Source organism: Eupeodes corollae, chromosome 1 (genome assembly GCF_945859685.1).
Source record: "Eupeodes corollae chromosome 1, idEupCoro1.1, whole genome shotgun sequence".
Lineage (NCBI taxonomy): Eukaryota > Metazoa > Arthropoda > Insecta > Diptera > Syrphidae > Eupeodes > Eupeodes corollae.
In genome coordinates, this window is record NC_079147.1 from 210,311,052 (window position 1) to 210,337,947 (window position 26,896).

The 26,896-nt window shown below is 34.7% G+C and overlaps 1 long non-coding RNA gene across 1 annotated transcript in view; it reads left to right on the forward strand.

The window, feature by feature from the left end:
* Nucleotides 1-25,891, forward strand: part of LOC129943497 (uncharacterized) — a 59,937-nt gene extending 34,046 nt beyond the window's left edge. The window contains exon 3 of the long non-coding RNA XR_008781258.1: nt 25,520-25,891. This is a non-coding gene — a long non-coding RNA (uncharacterized LOC129943497). The remainder of the gene's footprint in view (nt 1-25,519) is intronic.
* The last annotated feature ends 1,005 nt before the right edge of the window (nt 25,892-26,896 follow it).

A 26,896-nucleotide genomic window follows, 5' to 3' on the forward strand; every position in this document is an offset into this window, starting at 1 on the left:
TTTTTGCCGAAATGAAGTAACCATCGTAGTTCAGTGAACATAGACAACAATGTTTCAGCTGTAGCCAAAAGTGTAAGATTTTAAATCCACGACAATTAACCCACCATCGATCTCAACAATTCAAACACTTGTCTAAGGTGGTGCAATAATCCGGTGAGACCTAGGACCGAGTGACTTACAACGCTCAACCATTTTTGTGTGCTTACAGTTTTAAGCCGAATCCAAATGGCTAATTTGAGAAGGCACTTTTAATAAGAAGAATTACTCTTGGAGGATTAGGTAAAGGTAGGGATTGAACCCAAGACCTCTAACATGACAATCCAACGCACTAACTATCATGCAATCGCAACATCTGCGGCTCGTACAACTTGCGAGTTATTGTCAAGAAGCCAATCCATCAATAGAGAATAAAGTGGTGGCATCATTGTGCCATTTTTCTAAAAGATAGAGGCTGGGACAAACTGTGTGCGTGTTAACCCCCTAATTTTTAACTGAAATTGAAAACTTGGATTTTTCAATTTAGCACGTAAGACATCGATTGTGACGTGCATAAGCCTTGGAGTGGTGATTTCACGCGTGTTGGCTAGATTCTGCGTAGAATCATAAAGGTCCGATGTTATCCAGAAACGGTTGAAGCTAATATCATTTTAGCTATCAATGAGTTGCAGCCTAAAACGAACAAGGCCTTGGAAAAATACAGTGACAGGATGTGCTACTAAAACATCTGAGGTAGTCACTTAATTGACACTCGTTGTATTCTTTAATGAAATTAATATTGACACTTTCTTATAAAGTATTTAAATCCATTTTTTAGAAATAAAATAATTTCTAATTGGAGCTTTATAATTATCATGCTGGGGATTCTGAGCCAAAATCTAAATCTATTTTGTGTTTCGCTTTTTAAATATTTAAAATTGGGCTTAAAGTAATACATATTTAAAAAAAGCTTCACCCACAAATTTACATATAAAATTAAGAAAACTAAAGTTTGTTGAAAGATTTGATCCCATGATAAGAGAATTCAACAAAATTTAATTTAAAATATGGAGTTGTCGAATCCCATACACCAATACCTACCCTATACGAAAATACCTACGAACCTATTATGCGAAAAAATAATTAAATTAACTTTCTATTCATTATTTCCAAAGGAGATTTAAATTTAACTATACACAAACAAAATTAAGCACATACTTAAATGAAAGAATTTTCTTGCCTGCGCAACAAAAATCCTAGACTTCTTATTTCTTTTCATCTCTTCATATCACAGGTTTGCCTTGGAATCCTAATAGCTTTCTCATTGCTTTTATATCGAGCAGTTTGTTAAGTGAAATTAGAATGCAATTTTATGACCTCTCTTCTTTTCCCTCTATCCGTCCTTGCGTCGGTCATTGGGCCAGCTGCAGCGGCATCGTCGTCATCGCGAAGACGACGAACGTAAAAATCTAATGCACACATTAGACATATACCAAGGTTTGTACATCAGGTCTTTTGTTTCGCTAACGACAAATCACATTCCAGTGCATCCTAAATGAAATCGCTTTGACCAGCTCAGCTCAGAACTTAGCCAACAACTTTGTTAAAATTACTTCATCTCGGCAGTAATTTCCTGGGCAACAATTCACAATTATAGCCTCGTAAATTACGCAAGTTTTTTTCGTTTTTGTTTTTGTTGTTGTTCATTTTCCTAAACTACTACACATACTACGACTGTACCCCCTGCGATCTCTTTGTTCATCAATTTTTTGCCTCCTGGTTCTCTTAGAACATCCTTGTGGCCGATCGATGGTGATGGCGATGGCGGCAGCAGCAGAAGCACAACAACAACACGGTAGTGGCTGTGCCATCAGAGCCGTGTGCAAGAATTGACGTGATGCATACGTTAAGTAATTGAGTGCGTGAGGTCTTCATAATGTAGATATCCTTACCAAGTCTTCATCGTCGTGGTCGCTGTCTCTGTCGTTGTCGTTGTCAGTCGCATCAAATCGCCGCTGGCGGTGGCGGCATCGGCATTAGGCAATACTTGTTCCCAGAGGGGCAAACAAAATCATATCACTTCACATCGCATATGATGGGAATGTTCAACTCTTTAACGCAGAAAATGGCCTCGAAATGATGTCGTTACGTTAATTCTATTCCCGTAACGTCTTTTGTGTCTTTGCGCGCAATCACAAGCGTGTGCGCGCCTTATAATCCTCTAATACGAGTCATCACTGGCACAATATTATCCTCTTAGCTGCCGCTGCAACGACCGGCCGCGGCCGCCGCGCCGCCCACCATCACCACTCAGTCGAGCCGTCAAGCTTAACATTACTATCTCCAGTTATATCACTTGATAGTTGCTGAGGATGAACTGAAGACTGAACACACACAAAAACAAAATCCAAGTCTGATGATAGTTTTGTGTTGTGTGATGCAGCACCTTTTGCTCCTGAAGCTGATATTTATGACTATCAACGGAAATGGAGGACAATCTTTTAGACTTTTCGAACCTTCCTCTTTGATGATGATGCCCTCCCTTCTCACTTATTCCCTCCCCTTTTCCAACGGACATCATCGGGAAAGATAGAGACACGAGACTTATGTGAAATCCTGAGCTCATGTGCCGATAATTTGATGTTGCATTCACACAAATCTTCAACAAAGGTCCAGATAGGACTCTCGCACCGCAATGAGCCAAGACTTATTCTTTGGATCGGAAGATTACATGTGCGGTCCACACATTTGTGCTTTGCCCGACGCAAAGACTCGCTTTAGTGTTACAAATGATCATGCAAGCTCATATTTATAAATATTTAAGCACAAACGATTAAAGTAATTTGCAGCTTTTTATCCTTTGGATTTTCTCATATCATTTGGATTGTATGATTGTTTTTTTTTTCATACTTCCCTCATCAGCCTCTCACTGTTTAGGACCTTGAAAGAAAACCTCACCGCCCTATTTTGGAGTTCACTCTCATTAATTGGCGGTCACTTACTTTTTAGTACAAGCTAATCGGGGACTATATCAGTTCAACAACGCAGCAGAATATAAGTTAATTTTATTTCTTTCCCGGAAAAACCTACCACTCTGATGCAACATTGTTATAAATTATTATTGGTGGCTTTCAAAAATAGAGTCTTCAAATTCCAAAGATCACAACGGCAGCAATAAAAGAACGGCTATTATTACTGCTGGTTTTAGAGCACATGACCATGACTAAACGAATACGAATACGAGCACGAGTACAACTTGTGCCTTGGGAATGCCGGGTGCTCGCCAGTAGTTAGTTTAAACGGAATTTATGATATGAATGAATTTGTAATCATTTTCCTGATTTTGTTTGTCGACTTCTTTTGTATTGCGTAACAAATTCATTCAAATTGAAAAAATTGGAATAGACAGGGAATGTGTGTTGTTTTGGGATTTCCTGGAATTTCATTTAGATGAAGCGAACTGTTGAATTTTCTTTTTTACACAACTTCGATTTAATTAAGAATATTATATGTAATTCCGTTAATGTATTTATAACTAGGCAACATCAATTTTTTACTAATTTAAACAAATTATTTTACGCGAGATAAATATTTTCATAATTAAATTATTTGGCATATTTGATGTTTGACAGCTCTTAGAATTTGAAGTTACATGTTTTTAAATAGAGGATATGTTCTGAATGTACAACAAAGTCGTGTTTTTTTAGCAAGGTAGAACTGTAATAAAAGCAATGATCAGACAATAAGGAGCGACCTTTTATCTCCCAAACCATTGAAAGTGGTTCTTAGCCTATTTTCAAACCACTAATGATATTGACTATTTTTTTGATTATAAGCATGGTAATTTCGATGCAATAAATTTATTTTTAAATGCATTACCGTGGGAGTCCATAATAGAAAGCCAAGATCTGATCCAAGCGTTCGTATCTTTTAAAACTTATTTAAAACAAGCACCTGAAAGTTTTATTCCGAAGAAAATAAGTAGAAAGAATTCCAACCCAACATGGTATAATGACAGACTTTCTAAGCTCAAAAATAAAAAAAAATAAAGCATATAAACGATACAAAAAAGACAAACATAATTTGGTTTTCAGCCAGAACTATCTTGTAATCGAAAAGTCTTTTGATGTCTTAAATAAATGTTTGTATGGTAACTATGTTTCAACAGCTGAATTCAAAGTTAGGAAGGACAGCAAAAGCTTTTGGAATTTTATTAACTCCAAAAGAAAATTTAGTGGTTTACCAAATTGTATGGAGTTTTCGGGTTCTATATCTAGTGATTTGCAAACTATCTGCAATCTTTTTGCAGATTTGTTTGATTCTGTTTACGCAGTTACGTCTTCTAACGAGCTTCCTGAATTTACTCCATCTAATGTAGTTGATATAGGAATTATTCAGTTAGAAATATCAGATGTACTTGAAGCGTTAAATGGGATTGATGAAAACAAAGGACTTGGTCCAGATTCTCCAGATCTCCCAAGATAATCAAAAAATGTGCAACGTCCCTCGCGTTACCCTTGTTGTTTATTTTTAATAAGTCTCTGAAGACAGGTGAATTTTTAAACGAGTGGAAAACATCGTACATATCTCCGCCTGGAGCAAAGCAAAAAATATGTAATTACCGACCATTATGTAAGTTATCTATTATTCCTAAAATTGTTGAAAAAATTGTATGTTATAAGCCCACTTTTCTTACTAAACAAATAATATTTGATTCTCAGCATGGATTTGTTTCCGGCAGATCTACAGCTACAAATCTCACTATTTTGTGTGATTTAGTTGTTAGTGGATTTGAAAGTGGTCTGCAGACCGACATCATCTTTACTGACTTTGCCAAAGCATTTGAAAGAGTTAACCATGAAATATTATTATACAAATTGTCCAAACTTGGTATCCACTCCATACTTTTAGAATGGATACGTTCGTATCTTACAGATCGAACCCAATTCGTTAAGATACACAGATATGTTTCTAAGTGCATAAAAGTAACCTCGGGCGTCCCTCAAGGAAGTCACATTGGTCCTTTGTTCTTTAATTTGTTTATCAATGATATTCCTGACATTTTCCAGTTGTCCAGGTATTTATTATATGCTGACGACGTAAAAATATTAAGAACTATACATTCTATAAATGTTTGTTATTTATTGAGAGAAGATTTATGTGAACTTGCATCATGGTGCAATAAAAATCTTCTTTTCTCAAATGTAGCCAAATGTCAAAGCTTTATATGCTCAAGGAAAATCGCACTAATAGTATTTGATTACACTATCAATAATATAACATTAGATAAAGTAACTGAAAAGAAGGATTTAGGAGTCATATTTGATAGGAAGTTCACATTTAGTAGTCATATTGACTATATAGTTAATAAAGCTTTTAAAATGTTGGGTTTTCTAAAAAGGAACACTAGAGAATTTTCCGATTCATATGCTCTTAAATCTCTTTATATGGCTTTTGTGAGATCTACCCTGGAATACTGTTGTGTGGTTTGGAATCCGTACTATGCAAATCATTCATTGAGAATTGAAAGGATTCAGAGAAGTTTCACAAGATATTGTTTTTTTAAGCTAAATTTGAACATTATTATGCCCGCATATAATGTGAGATGTTTCCTTTTTGGTATGCAAACGCTTCAGGTCAGAAGAAAGTATTTTTCTATTATGATGATAAAGGATACAGTAAGTAGTCATATTATGTGCCCTTACTTGCTAGAGCAAATACAATTTTATTTTCCCAGTAGAGCCCTTCGTATAGGTTTTCATTTAAGGGAGACTTTTTCTAGAAGTAATTATGGTAGAAATGTACCGATTATGCGTTGCATCGGAGAAACCAATGCTGTAATTGAAAAGATAGATATTTGTATGCACAGTTCACGAGAAACTTTTAAAAAACATGTAATGTTAATTTTGTTATTTCATTAATTATTGTGATATGTATGTCAAATTTATGTTTTCTGTACTTTTTTTAAATATTTATTATATCTCTAAGTTACTATTTTTTCGTTATTTTTATTTATATTTATGTAATCTAAAAGAGAGTGTTAATCTCAGATTGATTGATGAAATAAACTAAACTTGACGATAACCACGAAAATTGGCGATGCGATAAATACATTTTTCATTAAGAAAGCTTAAATTTTGTATTGGTTTTGTAAATAAATTACAATTTTCTATGAACTTTTCGAATACATTTAGAAGTATTTCAATGATACACCTCCCAAAGGTCTTTTTTGTATAATCCTTTAAATTTATGTTAAATAATTTGAACTATACTGGATTGCAGCAACAAAAACATCTAACTTTGGCAGATCTAGTAGAGGATGCTTACATGGATTCCGTAAATTTATAGAATCCACATACCAACTGAAATTATTGAATTTACATGATACTGTTTTCTTGCAATGCAAATTTTCGGGATCTATCCTTAATTTGGTCCTAAGCATTTAAACTTCCATCATTGGATGCGTGATTTCGTAAAATTACAAAACTTATTTGATGAATTTTTATATACCACTTTTTGCTTATGGGAGATCTTAACGTCAGAACAGGAATCAAAGGAACAGTCGGTTCATGGATATCACAGATTATCACTGAAGAGAGATTTTCAAAAGGTTCTATAAGTGACAGCAACAGCAATATGTTTTGTGAGCTCTGGAAAGACATCGGTGCATTTATACTTAACGGAAGAGGCTTTGGCGATGAAACTGGCGAGTTTACTTTTGTGCCAACTAGAGGATCAACAGTTTTTGAATTCTGCTGTCCTTCATACAGTACAACCTTTTCGAACTAAATGCCGTCAGTTTTAGGTCTTAAAGATTTTTAAGACACGCTAAATTCACCAGTTCATTGTTGTTTCCAAGACGTAAATGGTTTCCCAATAGACGCGCTCAATACACGAACAGAATTGATACGAAACAGGAAGAATACCAACATCCTTACGAAAATCAATTATCTTTCCTGTCTTCAAAAAAGGTGACGCTAGTCTCGTATTCATTGTTAGATACCCTCTACAAATTATTCACCTCAGTTATCCTAAACCGCCTCACTACTTGGATCGCTCTGCTTTTTGTCTTGTTCTTAAATGACCTCCATTCTGAACTCTCCATCGGAATACATGGGGAAGGAATCGGTATAAATGTTCTTTCGTATGCTGATGATATTGTAATTTTGGCTAAGAGTCCAGCTTTACTTCAAACAAATATTAATAAGTTCAGCACCTATATTGCGATAAATGGAACCTTGAAGTTAATCTTGAGAAATCTAAAATTGTTATTTTTAGGAATGGAGGCCCAAATGCATTAAGTGAAAAATGGAATTTCAAAGGTATTAATGTCTTGGCGCCGTCTTTACATATAAAATGTCTTGGTCGAAAAGTTTTCTGTCTACCCAGCTCTAGATTACCACGCATACATTCATCCGCTGTACTTCGCAAACATTTTTTATTAGGCTCAGGAATGGTCAGGCCCTTTTCACGCGACTTGCATCGTTGTCAATTAAAGCTAATAATTTTGATTAGAAACATGACCACAACATCGCAACTTAATTGTAAATGAATTTAATATTTAAAGTTAATTCAAGCTAAGCAAAAATATAAATAGTAAAACTTTAACCTAACAGACAACTTTAACAAGTTATTGATCAGCCATGAAATAGCAGAGTTCCTTTAATACAATTTTTTTAGCCTCGAATTGTCAGATGTCACATTGTTATATCTTCTTCCGTTGGCAACTCTGAAGGAACACACATTAAGGCGTGTAACAAGTCAAAATTGAAACGAATGATGAATTTTTATACAGAAAACTATAAAACTTTTACTGAAGAAACTTTTTGGTCAGATTTGAGAGTAATTTACATCACATTGAAAAGAGATATTAAAATAAACGTAGGGGCCGCTCAGCAATTTATTTGAAAACTTCGTCTTTTTGACACCATAGTCAGTTAGTTAACAAAAATATGTCAGTAGTCAGTGCAAATATTTTTGTTTTATATATATTTGAACAAGTGGGAGGCAAATAGGTGGTGCCAATGAAATACATATTAAGGCTGTGTTTGTTGATATATATTCTATTTTGTTTTATGTCCTCATGATGATTCCCCAAAGACTTTGAAGTTATTTTTCTATATTAATTTATTACAAACAATTTTAATCAAATCAAAAATCAAATAGTGAACAAAGTTTCACCATGACTTCTACGAATTGAATTTAACTTTTAAAGACAGGCCCGACTAGAACAGAATCAGGTTCGCTTTGGTACTCTTTTTTTAAACCAACCTTTACAGTTTATCGTCTTGCATCAAAGTTTAAGATCGATTAGACCTTACATTAGAGTTTGTTTACTAAAATTAAACAGTTTCAATCTCTTAAAATGAATAAATGTCGAAAATGGCATTTGTACACATTCACAAAATAATGTTCTTGCAATAAAAATTATCAAATATCAAATATTTGTTACATATCCAGTTCTATTTTAAAAACACAAGCTTAGGATTTAACTATCAAATATATATGAAAATGAGTAAAACCCTGAACCCTTCGACCTGCGTTTTCATGAATATTTCCAATTTTTGAAAACACCATGCAAATAAATTGACACTTGAGGTAGCATATGCCTTGTTGACAATGCCAGTGACATTTGAATTTAACATGTGAGAATACATGGTTCACGTGCAGAACATAAGTAGGGTTTGAATACTATAACAACAAAAGCTACCAGAATTTTGGAATACCAACAATTTTAAATTAATTGCATACTCACTTAAGGTGTCACTACAGTCCTGTGTGAACTAGGGCCTTACCCAATAAACTTCTCCATCTAGCTCTATGGAGCATGAATGACGATAAGAATGCTGATCCAGACGAAATTCCTCCCATTATTTCAAAGAATTGTGCGCCTTCCCTGTCTCGAATACTGTTTTATTTTTAACAGGTCACTTGAGAAAGTTGTATTTCTTTTCGAATGGAAAACTCCTATTCATAACAGTGGTCCAAAACATAACATATCCAACAATCGCCCGATTTGCAAGTTATCCGTAATATCAAAACTTTTTGAAAAAATTGTTTCCGATAAGCTTTCGTTTTTATTAAAAGAAACTATATCCCCATTTCAACACGGATCCGTACCCGGGAGATCAACTTTTACAAATCTTACAATTTTACAAAATTTTGCCAAAGCATTTAACATAGTTTACCATACAATTTTTATTCATAAACTAGAAAAACTTAAGTATTTGTTGCGTTCAAATCTTAAAGGCCGTATTCAATATGTCCGTATTGATTCGATGGTATCAAGTCTAATAGATGTTTCTTCGGCTGTTCCTCAAGGTAGCCATCTTGGACCACTTTTGTTTCTTATATTAATAAATGATCTACCTGATTTTCCTTTTCCTTGATGTTTAGCCGATGAGCTCAAATTTCTGAGATGCATTAAGGATCCGGTTGACTGTGCCAGGTTGACAAGAAGACCTTCAAAGCTTATCAACATGGTGTAAAATCAAGAAAATAAACCTCAACATCTCTAAATGTCAATGTTTTTCATTTTCCCGACGCTCGTCTCCTTTTGGATATGATTATCATATTGAAAACAACGTTCTCGATAGAGTCTCAACCAAAAAAGATCCGGGAATAATTTTCGACTCTAAATTCAACTTCGCTAATCATTTAGAATTCATAGTTAATAAGGCCAACTCTATGCTTGGATTTGTATTCCGCAACTCTAAAGGTCTAAGTGATTCCTATACCTTAAAAACGCTTTACATTGCTTGTGTTAGATCAGTTCTGCTGTGTGGTATGGAATTTGTTTTACAAAACTCATTCTGCTAGAATTGAAAAAACTCAAAAAAAATGTACAATAATAGTTATAAACTTAAACTAAACTTAGATAGAACGTTGATGTCATGGCACCTTATAATACTCGACGTCAACTTCTTGGCATTCAGACCTTAGAAAGCCGCCGCAAAATATTTTCCATTATGTTTATTAAAGATATTTTATCCTATCATATTGACTGTCCGTTGTTATTGTATCTTATAAATTTACATGCTCCAGCTCGAGTGCTTAGAAATCGTTATTCCACGAGGTACTTCATAGATTAAATTATGATGCTAACGAGCCAATATTTCGCTGTGTCAGAAAAATTAACCAAATATCTGATTTTATTGATTTTAATTTTCATTTGAGTAGAGATTCATTTAAAATCATGCTCAGTCTATTTTTTCTTGTTAATTAACTAACATTTATGCTAAGACAAATTTTGTATTTCGCTAGTCTGTAAGAGTTACTATAAACTCTAATTAATGATGATGAAAATAAATAAATAATCTGAATGCCTCAAGTTTGATAAAATTTTGTTTAATAATTCGTTAAAGCTAAAATATTGTTCTGCTTTATTTCCAACAACATTTAAATTCAACATAAAACTCCAATTCGATTTATAGAAAAAAAACTAGACACCATCTTGGCTCTAATATCCCTCAAAACATATCCAAATCCAATACAATCCAACACAAAATAGAAACCTCAATGCTCAGGTGCAGCATGTTGACACTCCAACAATGCCACTGCACTTTGAGTTGAATAATCCCTTCAAAGTTTTAATCTTAATGTTCATGAGCATATCAAAACTCCTCATAACAACACAGCATCTATTGTTAAGAAATTTAAATAAAAAAAGCCTTTTCAGAAAATAAATATCTCCAAACAAAAGGCCCTCCAAGCCTCAGTTCAAATTCAGATTCATATTCAACAACAACATGATTCATAACTATGGAAGAGCAGTCAGCGGCAAAGTTTGCGAACTTGATCTTCAAGAGACAATCTCGTTCACTTTGGATAGTTGTTATAAAGTATGTGCGAGAATACCTCCCATTTGCCAGCCTAACTCAAGTAAACTTACTCTCGTATATATAGGTAGAAGGCTTGTTTCTGTGGAGCCTTAAAGATACAAATGTCGTGAGATTGCAATTCACAAATTTGTTTGCCGGTGTGTGAAATGAAGACAATAGGCGCGTGCAAGCGCCAAAACACCGCAGCGGCCTTAGATACTTCATCGTCGTCATCGCCTCGCTATCGTCATCGTTATAGCTTAAGTCGGTCTTTTCCAAGTGGGTTAATTTCCTTGCGGCCAATGTTAGGGTCTTATGCACTCTGTGAAGTGACAATAGTTCCCATAAATGGTGGGCCTGGCAACGACTGAAAGTAGGCACCTACTGCTGCCAGTCGCATTCTTCATCAGCTGGAACTGACTTCTTTTTTTGTTTTGTTTGTCCTCTTTTCTACTAATAGGGTGAATAAGTTTTGTTGCAACTAACATACAATTTAAAATAGAAAGGATGATGGTTTTAAAATGGAAAATATTGTAACGAATTCCAAGCTTGCATAAGTCGATTAATTTCCTGATTCTAGCCTTATGGAACACAACATTTGGAACTGTGTTTCCAAAACCCCCTCAACTAATCAAACATAGGGTATTGCACATTTAAACCGTCAAGATTCATACAGTTGCCTCTAATATTCATTTTGATGCGTTTTCGGATAGGAAATAACTAAAAAGACAGTGCTTATATTAACCATAAAATCTAGTCACTATGTTGTATGTGCCTTAACATTTGTATAGAAAGAATTGTAATGCAACAATGACAAATCTACAAAGAAACAGACGCAGAATTAGGTGCAACAGAGCATCTTCTTGGTCGCTCCACAACGACGACGGATGCGAATTGAAAAAAATGGGCACATAGGTCTGTCTATTGAATTGTCTGACTTGGTGTCGCTTTTTTCTGATTTTTTTGTGTTTTCAGTGTTCGCGGTATTTGGGTTACCACTAGAGAGGAGTTTTGCTAATTGCTAGAAATTTATTGCTGATTACAATCCTATGATGAGTATTTTTTTGAAAATTTCAAAGAGAGAGAGAAGTTACTATTAAGATTCTTAAAAAAGGGAGATTCAAGGGAAAGTCAAAGTGAAATTCTAGAAAGCAACACCACTTTAGGTTTTGGGAATGACACCTTTTAGATGATTCAAATAAGGTTCTGCAAACAAATTATTTTTACATGAGAGGTGTTTCGATAAAGTTTCGAAAAGAAAATAACCATATAACTATCTATGAACTTAAGTGGTGTTTCGATAAAGGTCATACAAAACTTCGATAACTAAGTTTATCTTAAGATTCAACTTAAACCGATGATATTCCTGTGTTTTTTATTTGCAAAAGGGTATTCAGAAAAACAACCCAATTCTGCTATTAACGTAGATCATGTATTTAATTCACCCATTCGATTCCCTTCCACATTGCCTTTTCATTCTGCTATGCATCGGGTGAACTACATTTTCCCTAAGTTTAATCAATAGGCCTAAACAGAAGAATTGTTTAATTTGTGTAACTTTTGGAAATGGACAGTATTGGACTTTTTTTAAGAGATACAGAGAGCTTCGAAGAAATGTTAGAAAGTCTAAACAATATTATGGAATTGCCAGATGAAGCTTAAGTTCAATTATTTTAATTTTGAAATAGATAATAAACCAATTGTTTCACAACCGTAGGTTTACCAAAAATGTCCGGTAAAATAAAAGAGCATTTCGGTATGTATTGAATATTGTTGAACCGAATCACCCACCGCCACAGCGGAGTTTGAGATTTTTTGTCAAAGGTAATTTGCAACATGACGTTGGACAGAATTTTAATGTGAGCTTCGCTCAGTCTTCGTTCTTTCCATAAAAATGTTAATAATCTTTAAAAGTATAAAGCACAGTATTACCGACATTCCTGACATACACAGATTTACTACGAATGAATAGCAGAATAGTGAGAAATGAAAATTCAAGAAAAATAGCAAAATACGGCTGAAAGTCTTCATAAAGCTTTGATAAGCTTCGAATAGTTTAAGAATATCAACATTGGTTGTTTTTGCTCAAATTAAAATGACCCAAAATTGATTTGATTCAAAAACAAACTAAGTTTTCTAATTTTTTTTTATTTTTTTGTTTATCGTTGATCTGAGAAAATTTTGAAAAATAAATTCAAACTAGAGGCCAAAGCTACTTAACAAAATGTTAGCATACTTTTTTCAATGTCACATTTAATCAATCAAAATAGACAAAAAATTCCAATCACACTCTTATAAAACCGTAATTGATAACTCAAATAGACAAAAACTAAAAAGTCCATTGAAGCAAGGGTATAATACTCATTGTTCACTTAAACCATCACTCAGCTTTATAAAAACAATATAATTAAAAAAAAGAAGAACAAAATACCAAAAAACCATGAAGAATCTTTCATCCGTGAAATTTTATGCCACACATCTCGATACAGCCTCCAAATAGCTTCTTCACAAAAAAGCTTATCAAAATAAACCAACATAAATATATTGCTTGCTAATTTGATGTTTTTCTTGAACTTTTGTTTTGTTAATTGTAGGCAAATGTATGCAGTGGTTTCTTCTTGAAGCTTTGTACATATAGCCACTTAACAAATGACTGTTAATTAAAAGTAATTCTCACGCTCTTTCAGCCGACAACAAACATCTAAGACTTGAAGGTTCGCATATAATATATTTTAACACGAGATAGGGGGCCAGAGCTTCTTTAGGAAGATGCTTTATGGCAAACTTTATTAGAAATTATATGAGTATTGAGTTAGATACTTCTTGGGGCTAAGTATTGTGAAGTACAAATAAAAAATAAAATACGAGAAGAACGCAAGAACGAAAATACTGATACGAAGCTGTATCAAAGCTCAGACGATCTTCGACGAGAGCGACCAGCACAAGTCTCGCTTCATAGCTAGCGACTTCAATACCGCGACTAGAGTTATAATGAAACTAATGTTTTTGGGATATAAGAGAACCGGAGACGACCAGCACGGGCCTTGTTTAATAGTCACAGATATCAAAATAAGACCTAAAATTGAACAAGGGTGGTATTGTTCAATTTTTAACAAGACTGAGATAAGGCAAATTTGCAGGCTAGACTTTTATTTAAAAAAATTGTATTAGTGAGATTAAGATGAGGCCAGCACAATTGAGACCATTAAGTAGCTACTAATATATGTTCATGAATTCAGTTGATACATTTTGTTCGTTATTTTTTTTTTCAAATTCATTTCAAAAATAACAATGAAGCAAAACAGTCTCGCATTTCAAAACTGATTTGTAGATCCACAGAATTTTCTTATGTTAAAGAACAATCGCCAAACAGTTTAATTTTAATTCTACAGGGCACCATCGGGTTCAGGAAAAAACTAGTGGTCGTGTCGTCAGGAAGTAAGTTTTGAAACTTCTTCCGAGCTATCACAAAAACATGCAGGATTGAATAGATTCGGTACCTGTTAATGTCCTGAGTAATGCTACTCAAATATGTGACAGATCTAAGTCTTCAAACTTCTAAAAAAGCAGCTTTAAGCCCGAATAGAGCTGAGAAGTATCGAACAACATTTAAATAGTCCCATCGGAAATGTTATATGGCTTTATTAGTCGCAGCTTAACTTTCTTAATTTTTACTTGATATTACATCAAAAAGACTACGTTCGGACCGATAAGTCTAAGTGTAACCTTTACAGCTGGACGAAAGACTTAAGGTTAAAATTCTCAAAACACCAATTGTGAAAGGTGAGGGCAGTGACGGACAAACTTTAGATCTCCAACAAATCTTTTCAAAGATTTTCATATCCTAAAAGAACCCAATTCCAAAAACTTTTTGCTTAATTGGGCGTGTCGCGCTCCTGCACTTCATTGCTATCCGGTGTCTTAACTTTCACTTAAAGATATATCATTACCCTAAATACGGCAGTTTTGTTCAAAGACTCATATATTCAACCAAAAGTGAGCTTCAGCAAAAGCAAAATTTCAAAGCATTGTTGAGGCGTCAGATTATTAATGTTGAAATATCAAACCAAATTTAAAATAAATCACTTAACAGCTGACAAAATGGCCGTCAGTAAAAATATTTTTGGAAACTTAAAGTTCCAAACCTCTAAAAACAATCTCCATGAGCTTAATTTCACTTCGCGTATTCATAAATTTCGGAAGCAAAACTTAAGCATAGGATATTGAAAAACAAAAATGGTTTACGATTTTCAATTTTGAAACTTTCATTTCTTAAAACTTACATCTTATTCTAAGAGTTGTTTGCTCTATGTACCCCTTAATTTTTCTTAAACTATTTTTAAATTTTTTTCAAAAAACAACTTTTTCAAAGCAATTTCTTACGACTTCTCACTAGTATGAAACTTTTTTCACAATAATTTTCAATTTCAAATGTTATGCTCATTTGAACTTCTTTCAAGTTCAAATGTAAATCTAAATCCATTTGGATAGCAAGAGGTGGCGGCAGCATCAAGTACAACATATTTGCTTTTGCAAATAAATCGATAAGACAAAGCCAAAAGTTAAGTGTGGTAAAATATTTGCTTCACTATGAGTACGTGTAGGATCCTACACGTAAGACTGTATAGCATCACATTGCTTCATGCATACGTAATTGGGTGCGAAGGTGCTATCCATGGCATCGTCATCATCATCATCATTTCATAGCATCATCATCACATTGGGATCTTTGTCTCTCTTTCAGTGATGATGATGATGTTGTTGATAGCGATCGTCTTGATCTCGGAAGCCATGCCAGTGCAAGATCTTCCGCATTGCTTTCAATTCCATACCATATATACCAGCCACAGAAGAGGTAACAGAAACAGCAAAAGCTACTACCAGTCAGAAACAGCAGCAGCAGCCGGTGCGATGCGGTTCTGGTGTATAAAGTTTAAGTAGCAACATATGTACATAATGGCGGCATTGGTTGTAAAACAAACTATATTGGCCAAATTGACTAGGAATAGCGTCCATCCATATACAGGAAACCTCCAGCAGCGGCAGCACATGATTAGTAGGTGGTTCCAGCGCCCAATTTCCCAGTTGAGTCTTGAGTTGGGAAAATTAATTTTAATTAGAACATAAAAGATGCATTATTAGAGAGATGGAGGCAAAGTGGTAGGTTTTATTCTTGTTTTACAAGCAAAACCAACAACTTTATTGTAAATATCCTGGTGGTAAATTAATTTTATGTGCGGCATCTTAACGTGGTGGAGCAAGTGATGCAAGGTTTTAGCTTTGAGAATCTTAAATTACACGCCAAACCAAGAGCCACCGCTGTGGAAATTAATAATACAAATTTCAACCATATATCGTTATTGGTGGGATCTTTATAGGCTATAGGTAGTTAAGTCCAATTGTAATGAGTATAAGGATTCGTGATTCATGACTCTTGCAGACGAAGTCTTGGTGTTTGAACATATTTGAAAAAAAAAACAATGTTTGCTGGTATCTTCTTCTTTCTTTCTTTTAGTGGGTTTAGGGATTCTTTTAGTTTCTAATATTTTGATCCGTGATTGTTATTCACACCCAACTTGAAATTCTTTGTTCTTTTCCTGGATTTTCGTTCGTTCTTAAAAAATGGAATTTTGGAAAAATACCTATTGTTTAAAGTACCTATGAGTTTTTGTTTTCTTAAATTCCTCTGAAAATTCACTTTGCTAAATGTTTATTTTCATTTTCCACGTAAACTCAATGTCATCCATCACTTAAATCTAAACTCGTCCATGTTAGCTTTTAACCAGAAACTTACAATTGCTTCTTATGTATTTTGTTTCCAAATTCAAAATTTGGGAACTATTTATACAGTTTTTACTTTCGGTTTATTGATACTCGTACCATTTATGAAAATGTTGTTGTTAAATATCCTTATGATAAAAATTTGTATAAACTAACAGGATATGATCTGCAAATTTACAACAAAATAAAATAAAACAGGTTACTTATAAATTGTATACATATTCTTATGCACATATATTTAGCTCCTTAACGTAACCGAAAGAAAGTTACATTTTCTTATCGAAAGAATTCTCATTTCACTTTCATATGCATCAAAAAATGAAGAAGAAAACGACCCACAGGCCGCCTTGAATTATGCACTTCTCAACTTGTTTCATGAAATTAAAAAAAACTAACTTTTTAAAAAAGCTAAAACGTCCATGTGATTCCCAAAATAAATTTATGAAAAAAAGACAACTTGTGGAGCTATAAAATGTGGTTACAATAAAAAAAAGAAGTAACATAAATAAATCATCCTGGCTAGAATTAAAGGAGCTGTTGAGAGATTATTGGTTAATTGGTTATTGGTTTTTAAAATGCAAGTTGCAATGAAAAGTTGTAAAACAAATAGTGATAAAGACTTTGTACAGAGAACTCAGACCATGGTCAAAACTTGGAAACAACCGTGCTTAAAATACGTTAGTATATTGGATACATTGGTTTTGAATTCTTGAACATTGCACTAACAGCGTAGGGCATTCAACATTCGTCTATTAATGCTATAGTACGTATCTCAGTTCTGCCAAAGTTAGGCTCAGAGATAAATGAAGGTAATTTATTTCTATACGTGCATTTATTACTGTTCAACTCTTTTAAAGGAGGACTAAAACTATCTATTTTACTAAAGCACCATAAAAATAACTCTAAAAAAGAAGGAGACTAGAAACTCTACGACGAAGTTTGAAATTCAAGTTTTAAACGCACATTGTCTTTGTTCAGAAGGACAGACAAATGTAGCCTCTTTTGGTTGGAAGTTATCAAACTTATCATGTTTTGTCGTTGCAATAAACGAGATTAAAAAACGTTAGTGAACTAATTTTCTGGATCAGAAGTTGCAGACAGGTGATCGATCATTTATGAAAATGAGAAACAATGTGGGGTAAAAAACAGAGCCCTGAGACACACCATTATTTTTATAGTCTCAGATTTGAATCCTTCCAAAAGAACTTGAATTGAACGTGTCTAATCGAAAGTAGTTAGCCAAGCCAGGATATAACTATACAAAGCCATGGAATAATTCTGTATCCCGAACAATTTAACACTATGTAGGTTGACCATGACCAATCAACATGTACAATAGACTTTGACAAGAGGATGGTTTGGCCCGCCTCCTCTTCAACCTGGCGTCAGAGAAACGATTTCGTGACTTTGACACCTTAACAAGTGGGATCATCGTCACCAAACGCTGGGGAGATGGCTTTGACCAGGACACCCGAAACTCAGCTGAATTGCGTCGGCTACTTATTGCTATCAGGATAAAAGTAGAGGCTTGTTGTATGACTTTTCTTTGAATCGAAAAGCATGAAATTTCGATAGGAAAGCAAGATATACAGAAGTGGATACAGCGATATAAAGTGGCTAAAAATTTCGAAAAAAAGATGAAAAAATAATAGTGAATATATTGTAGTGGAATCCCGTTTTAAAACTGCGACAAAGACAAGCAAAATTAATGGCAAAAGGCTAAGATATATCCTACGAAACTATCCGAACCCTTTTTCATACTCATGATCTGAAATGGCGCAACACAATGAAAGAGCCTCTGTTGACTGAAAAAAATGTGAAAAAGCGACTTGCTGGGCGCCTGAGAATATTGATAGAGATTTTGAAAATGTCATTTTTACTGATGAATGTTTTATATAGTCACGTTCTGTCCTCACGTGAGCCTGGTCAACTTCCACCAATAGGCTTGTTCAGCGGAACGTAAAACATGGAATAAAGGTGCATCTTTGGGGCTACTTCTCAAAGCAGGGATTTGGCACTCTGTACCTGTTTACTGACAACCTAAAAATCTACGAAAAGGCTGCCAAACGATGGTTCATCACAAAAAATGAAGATCGGATTCTGCATGAGGACAACGATCCTAAAAACTTCAGCAAGCTCTGTACTCAGTGGAAGATTCAATATGGCATCGTTACATTGGATTGGCCGTCGCAGTCCACCGATGCAAACCCTATCGAAAATGTGTGGGCATATATTAAACAGAAGCTTCGTGGAAGACGCACTTTGAAGCAGTTGTTTAACGAAATTTGTCGGATCTGGAGATCCTTGCCACTAGAACACGCCGTCAAATTCGTAAAAAGCATGCCTTGGAGATGCCAGGCAATTATCGACGCCGGTGGTGACTGGACACATTATTGAACAAATTGCATTATTGTTTTGTAATGTGTATAATGTATATATAAATATGAAAGTTCCATAAAATAATTTTTTTTATTGATTAATACGACCACGCTCTTACTTGAAAAACTGTATACTAAAATTTAATGTACAGACAAACTACAGAGCGGTCTCTGCTCTTTTAATAGCATCTTTTGAAGTCAATTTATAATATAATTTTAATATTCAATAATTGAATGTTAAGAATTCAATACTCAGCAAAACTTGGCACGCTAAGTATAAATGTAACGAATCTAACAATAAAGTACATACTTTCTACTTTGCACTTTTTCTAAAATGTATTAAAATGCGTCTGTTAAATTTGGCAGACAAGTGCTGAGTAATTTTTTCTTAACATTTTTAAGTCTATTGCTATAATTAAAGACAAATAAAACGATCATAACGAAAAACTGACCAATATGACAACCTTGTGGCACATCTGAAATAACTTCATTTTTAAAAACAACATCGATCAATTAGACCAATTGCGGTTAGTTTCTCAAATAGTATTAAATAATTATCCTTTACTAACTTTTTGAATTCTTCATTCCACTCACAATTGAATGGAGATAAATTTTGTAACTTGTTTTACGTATTATACAGGAGCAGACAAAAAATCCAAAACTATTGAAATGAGAAGATGATTTTAACCGGTTATGGTGGATTGACATGTGAAATTTAAAGAAATATTTACCCAGGGATTCCTCTAATAAATCTTTGACTGCCATCAGCACCTTAACCAAAATTCAATTCCTCATAAAACTGAACAAGAAGAATTAAAAAAAAAAAAACGAATGTAATTAAATGCAACTTTCACGGTCGATAATGCCACCAAGTTGCGGTAAATTCGGCGCGCAAAGCCAAACAAAACAAAAATCACATCAATACTTACAGCTACAGCAGGAATCTTCATCAACTTTTGTAGTGTGCAACACGCAGCCACAAAACATTGACAGAGCCAAAGATTTGCGTCGGCATTGTGGCATCACATTAATTTCCATCATCGATCATTTATCAGCACTCAACCGGCAGCTTTATTCACTCTCTATAGCTGATGGTGGAGGCGTTCTTCTTTTCACTCTTTTCGACCGACGACGCGCGACACCGACGACGACGAACGCAGTGGTGGATGTGCGGCAGCTCTGTCTGTGGCATCAATCCATCAATGATGGCGTGGCTGACAGAGATAGTTGACGATGATGATGACCGACCGACGCGACGCAGCAATGCCGCGACGATGCCACCACAGAGGATACAAGCAGCCACATGCAAATGCAAATCACATCATAAACGAGTCGTTGTCGCTTCGCTCGCCTTATTAACACCACAATCACCGACGAAGCAACTATATATAACGAGGCAAGCTTCAGTGAGGCTCCTTTCAATCACAAGCTAGCAGCGAAACGCCGGCCAGTGCGTCCCTTACCCCATCCTCCTCCTTCTGTTATTTTGAGCAATCTTGTTTCATGTTTCCTGACTCGCTCCGATCCGAATGCGGATGCAGCATAAAAATACATATAACGCACGACTTATTCGCTTCGCCCGCATCTTATCACCTTTGTGTGGTGGAAATTATTGCGCCCTTTTCTCACACGCGCGCTCGCCATAATTATGCTTCCAGATAGCGGCCAAGGAGCCTTTTACTTTGGCCACATCAGTTCAGCGTAGCGCAGCGCAGCGGTAGATTCAAACGAAGAGCTCTCCTCTTCGGCTGGTAGCGGTAGGGTATGGAGGGAAACCAAAAGGACACATGCGGTTTTATGATGTGCGCCTATAGAGAAGTGCTAAGCGAGATACACCAAGCACGTGGTTCAGCTTTCAACTTTAAGTGTGTGGTGAGAAAGAGATTAAGTTCAAGTTTTATGTTACGACCAGTTTTGATTTGAGGCGTGCTGGATTTGGATTCTGTTCTGGGGCTCTGGTGGGAACGAAAAGACGCCATCAGGTAAGAAGAGCATTTGCCATCATGCTGGAACACTACAAACTGCTACACAGATGTGTCGGATTCATGGGGAAATTATGACACTGACACCTATGTAGCGTATTCCATGTGTCATATTTGTCGAGGGAGTTAAAATTGTGGTGAATTATTGTTGATATAATAATCTTTTGGATGCAGAAACAGTTATCTTTATTATTTCAATGGTGTTGGGATTTCGGAAAGAACAAAGACCGCTAGAACTGGAGGCATTATAAATAGTGTTGGTTATGACAAATGAAATGATAGTGATCGAGATAGCGTTGGACATATAAATGCTTTAAATAGAGCGATAGATAATTAAAGACCAAACGTTTATTCTGCGAATACATAAAGATTCATATTTGGTTAATTTCTGCAGTTTTCAAACTTCTGCAACCTTTTGAATATCTTAAAGCAGATCAAAAAGTTCTTCCAAAAAATTGTCAATCAAACAGGAACATAGAACTCCTGGAAAAAACTATGGGGTTGCCCTATTGAGGGAAACATTTGGGGGCTGTCTTAGCTTCTCTAACTAAACCGACGACGGAGTCTAAATGTGTGCTTACTGCTTGGTCAGACTCTTCCAATTTTCCCCAATATGTCAGTCACAGAAAACATATTAATATCTGCAATTACTATCAATATCTTTATTGATAAACATTCGAAATCATCGAATTTGTTGTCTTCATAAAGTTGAATGGTCAGTACTAGTGCTCGAAACTGAAGATTGTTCTACACTTACTTACTTAAGGTGGCTCTACAGTCTTGTGTGAACTAGGGCTTCACCCAACAAACTTCTCCATCTAGCTCGCTCCCTAGCTAGATGTCTCCAGTTTTGCGCTCCAAGTTGGGTGAGGTCACTTTCCACTTGTGCGCGCCACCTGATCCGTGGGCTTCCTCTACTGCGCTGTCTTGTGGGTGTGGATTCGAAGACTTTCCGGGCCGGAGCATTGGTTTTCATGCGCTCTACATGACCCAGCCATCTTAGTCGTTAGACTTTTACCCTTCTGGCTAAATCTACGTCGCTGTACAGTACCGTACCGTAGATCACACGAAGAACTTTTCTCTCGAAACCGACCCAAAGTGCTTTTATCCGCTTTTGTAATAGGCCATCCTTCTGCACCGTATAGCAGGACATGGATGATAAGGGTCTTATATAGCGACACCTTGGTCCCTCGAGAGAGAACTTTACCACTCAATTGCTTTCTTATCCCAAAGAAACAGCGGTTAGCAAGAGTTATTCTGCGTTTGATCTCAGCGATGGTGTTGTTTTCTGCGTTTACAGCGGAGCCTAGGTAGACGAAGTCCTTGACTACGTCAAAGTTACGTCTGTCGATGGTGACGTAGACGTCGGTGTTGTATGTCCTTTCTTGACGACAGCATGTACTCTGTTTTGACCTCATTAACCGTTAAACCCATTTTTGCCACCTCGGCCTTAATATTCACAAAAGCCCCATTGACATCACGCTGAGTTCTTCCGATTATGTCAATGTAATTGGACAGACTTTTGAAAGATAGTGCCTCTAGTGTTGATGTGGGAGCTCTGCACTATTCTTTCAAGTACGATGTTAAAAAACAGCGCATCGCCTTGTCTAAAACCCTTTTTGACATCGAAAGGCTCTGTAAAAGTTGTTTCCAACCTTCATGGAGCAGCGTGAATTCTCCATGGTCATCCTGCACAAACAGACGAGTTTGGCAGGGATGCCAAAACTAGACATGGCTCTTTACAGTTCGTCTCTTTAAATACTGTCGTATTCGGCCTTGAAATCTATGAACAGATGGTGGGTGTCGATTTGATGTTCTTGGGTTTTTTTAGGATCTGCAGTTATGTGAATATTTTACCGACTGTGGACTTTCCTGGTCTAACCCACACTGATAAGGGCCTACCAGGTTGTTGACGATGGGCTTTAGACGTTCACATATTATAACAGAAAAGATTTTTTAAGCGATGTTAAGTAGACTGATTCCTCTATAGTTCGTGCAATTTAGAGGGTCCCCTTTTTTAGGAGCGAGCAAATAATACTGAGGTTCCATTCATCGGGCATGCTTTCTTCCGACCATATCTTACAGATAAGTTGGTGCATGCTCCTAACCAACTTATATCCAGCTGCTTTAAATAGCTCGGTATACAAGCCATCCGCTCCAGCGGCTTTATTAGACTTAAGCTTAGATATGGTAATCTTTACTTCGTCTAAGTCAGTAGGACGGGATTGTTGGTTTCCGTCGTCTATGTTGAATGGGTCATCCTGCTTGACAGCGGAATCGGTTCGTCGTTGCCGTTATACAATCTGCAGAAGTGGTCCTTCCATATCCTCAGCATTGACTGCGGTTCCACTATGATGTTTCCACTTTCGTCTTTGCAGCCTTCGGTTCTAGGTTTATGTACCTACGAATTTCGTTTCACCTGTTCATAAAACTTTCGCACTTCATTCCTGCTTTTACTAGATTGATTGTTTTACAAGAAACTTATTTTATTCTGGACGTTGTTTTAGCGGAGCTATATAGACCTTTTTTGATTATAATTTACTTGTGATCTTGTCTCAACAATTTTATTTGGTTTCTAAAATATATTTATTTCTAAATCTCTACCCTTAATAAAACATCAAACAAGGTTCAGATGTTATCAGCGTAGGTTAAGCATTCTCAGAACACTTTCCAATATTATTTGTTTACCGGCATTTTTCAATTTTACTTGCATATATACACATTTCTTATCTTGTCGTTTACGTCGCGTCGCAGATTTAAGTTGAATTTTTGTTTAAATCCGTTCAAAAACTGATTACAAAAATAAAAACATGACTAATGTGGTAAATACCAGATAAGTGTTTTCAAATACTTTAATGCAATAAAAATCAGAAAGCGATTTTTGTTTGCTCGATTTTTGCTTGTGGAATCCGACGTTTCTTCAAAGTTGAGGATGTTTTGTGTATCGTTTGAGCGAAAGGACGAATAGTTTTTTAAACAATCAGGATTCTTTAACATCGTTTATTGTGAAAACATTAGTTCAAGTCATCAATTTCTTGTTTTTAAATGTCAAGGTGGGTCCAAACCACAAAATTTCAGAAACATTCCTGAAATGTCTATGAAATATTTCTCTGTTTCCCATTCCGATTAGTATTGGGTATACAAAAAAAAATAGATACATAAGCGGGAAACAAAGAACATTTCAGAAATGTTACTCAAAACGTCCACACCAAACAAAAACATTTCTTCAATGTTTTCTAAATATTTTTCAAAACAAATTGGAAACACCTGAGAAACGTGTCTTTGGAGTGGATGTAGACACATCCTAAGGCACTTGAATCCCGCTTAACGATATCTTTAATCAAATGTGTGATAGTACGAGAAGATGCTGAAATCGTTAGCTCCAGATATGTCAGTGGACTGCTGTCAAAATTTGAACAATCTTCGTCATTTTGCGATTTGAAAAAAAAATTGACAAGTTAATTTCGTGTGTAATAAGCATTTTTTTTTTTTTAGTATAAAAAGGATGTACACGTGTGCAGTTTCCATGAACAAAATCCGTGAATTGGGTGACGAATTCGACTATTTCTCAGATTTAATCCCAGTAACTTGTTGAAGAAATGGCTTGGTGGAAAAAAGATTGGACTCCAACGACGAAATCATCTCACAACCAAACGCCCATTTTGATGACTTCCACAAACCATATTTTTCACAAAGAATACAAAAATTGGAAAAACGTTGGAAGTCCTTGATTCCAATCAAGAAATATTTATCCAATGACAGAAATTTTCAATGGAAGCAATAATCAACCTGTCAAAAAATCCTATGATTTATTATTGGTTTGAATGATGAAACCCTAATATAGCTGTAACCGGCCCCTAAGTGTATGGAACTCAAAAATTTTGTATCTAAAAGCCTGTGTTTCATTAAAATTTAAAAAAGAGGCTGGGAAGCGACCAAAACTGATAACTTCTCATCCCGTGTGCCTATTTGCGTTTCTTAAAAGGTTTGCAAGATTTCTTGTTTTGTTAAAAAAGTTGTCAATTGAATGATCTAAAAAAAATTAAAATTACTAACAATATTTTGCATATGATAAAATGGTTTGATTTCAAAATTTATTCTTGATAACAAGATTTTTAGTCGAAAACCAATTCTTACCAAAATTAATAGGTTCTGCGTACTTTTTCTTGATTTTTTATGAAAAAAACTGAACAATATTTTAGTGAAATAAAATTAGTTCAAAGCCAATATTATTCATTTTTAAGAAGATATTTGAGTCGAAAATCAATGTTTACCAACTTTTAGTAATGTTTTTTCCTAGGCTTTTATTTTTTGTAAAAAAACTGTCAATTCGATTTTTTTAAAAATTTTACCAGATGTCAAAATCGTTATTAATATCTCATGTTCAACATGTTTTATTCAATTTTAAAATCGCTCCGTCTTTAATGATAAACCCGTTATTTTGTTTGTATTATCTCTGTATTTGATTGAAAAAGCAATTTAAGATGTAGCTATGTATATTCTTCTTATTCTTCATAACTTAATTTTTTAAATTTATAAAGTCATACAAAACAAATGTTTTATACAATTTTTTTAATTTCAGATCATAAAGGATTAGAGTGGATCCCAAAATACAAGTTCTGTTTTGGATAATCTAGTTGTGAAGGTTTTCACTATTGGGGGAATCCCAGAAGCTTACATTTTTAGTCCTGATGTTCTATTTTCTTGCAAAGAAATCGTATCCTGGAATTATTGATTGTTCACAAAACTTACAACGAAAAATATGACATGCTGAATTTATGATATTTTTAAAATATTTCAAATTGTAATTTTAATTGTATTCCATATTATTTGATTTATTTTTTGTATTGTTGTTGAGATAAAATTAAAGTTGAGAAAATGATCTTTCAATCATTATGAGTTCTTCTTATTTCTAATTTCTGGACCTTGCAGGACAAAATGACGCTCCTTCTTATTTTTTTAGATATTGTACAAGGTTCTGTATACATATATTTTAGAGATCTATTGAATACGTATTAGAAAATCGCAGTTTTCTTTTAAAATAAAATTACACTTAGCTTTCTGAAGCCTCTGAAAACATACAAATTAAACATTTGAAAAAAAAAAAACAGCAACAATATTCCTTTCTATAAACACCTTACTTTGAAAGATCGGTCTAGAATTTTTAAAGTAATAAAGATTTGTTTGCAGGTGAAACAGAAAAAGCGAATTTGTTGTAGATATTTAATTTTTAAAGAATACGTGCAAAAGTGCAAAATTCAATTTATCTTAATTTTCAACATATTTTGTGTGTTTTAAGTCTTTACTTAAACCTAAAACCAGTTTTTTAAAACATAAAACAAAGACAAAAATTTCAACGACCAACAGCATGAAAATAAGTGTGATTTTCAGTTCAACCAATTTTAAAACATTTTTTTTAAGCTTGTGGTAAAGATTCGAAAAAGTTTTTTGCACTCACATGACCGTTAACTGGTCAAGAATATAATAAAACAATAATTTTGAAAATCGGTTTGAAAACACTGTCGCAAATCACCATTTTCTAAAATGTTTTGCTATTTTCTTCCTTAAGCTTGTAAAGCGGTAAAATTATAGGACTACCTTAAAATTTTTACCTTCAACTAAATCTCCACCAATTTTCCTTTCTGTAGACACCCTAACTTTGAAAATCGACACAGTATTTTCCGAATTATAACGACTTTTTTGAAAATGAAAAGAAACATTTTCAATTTTTAGTTTGATTCCTGTGACAAACATGCAACGAAAGGTAACTTACAGCGCCATCTATTCGATTACACAAGAACCTCAATTTATAATTTTTAAATTGACAACAGCGCCATCTATCCTACACTAGCTGAACTAAATTTATAACTCATAATCTTAATGCCAGTTCATTTATCGAAGACATGAACCACAAAAGTTGGACTTCAAATTTACAAGTTAATGCAAGGAAAGTTGAAAA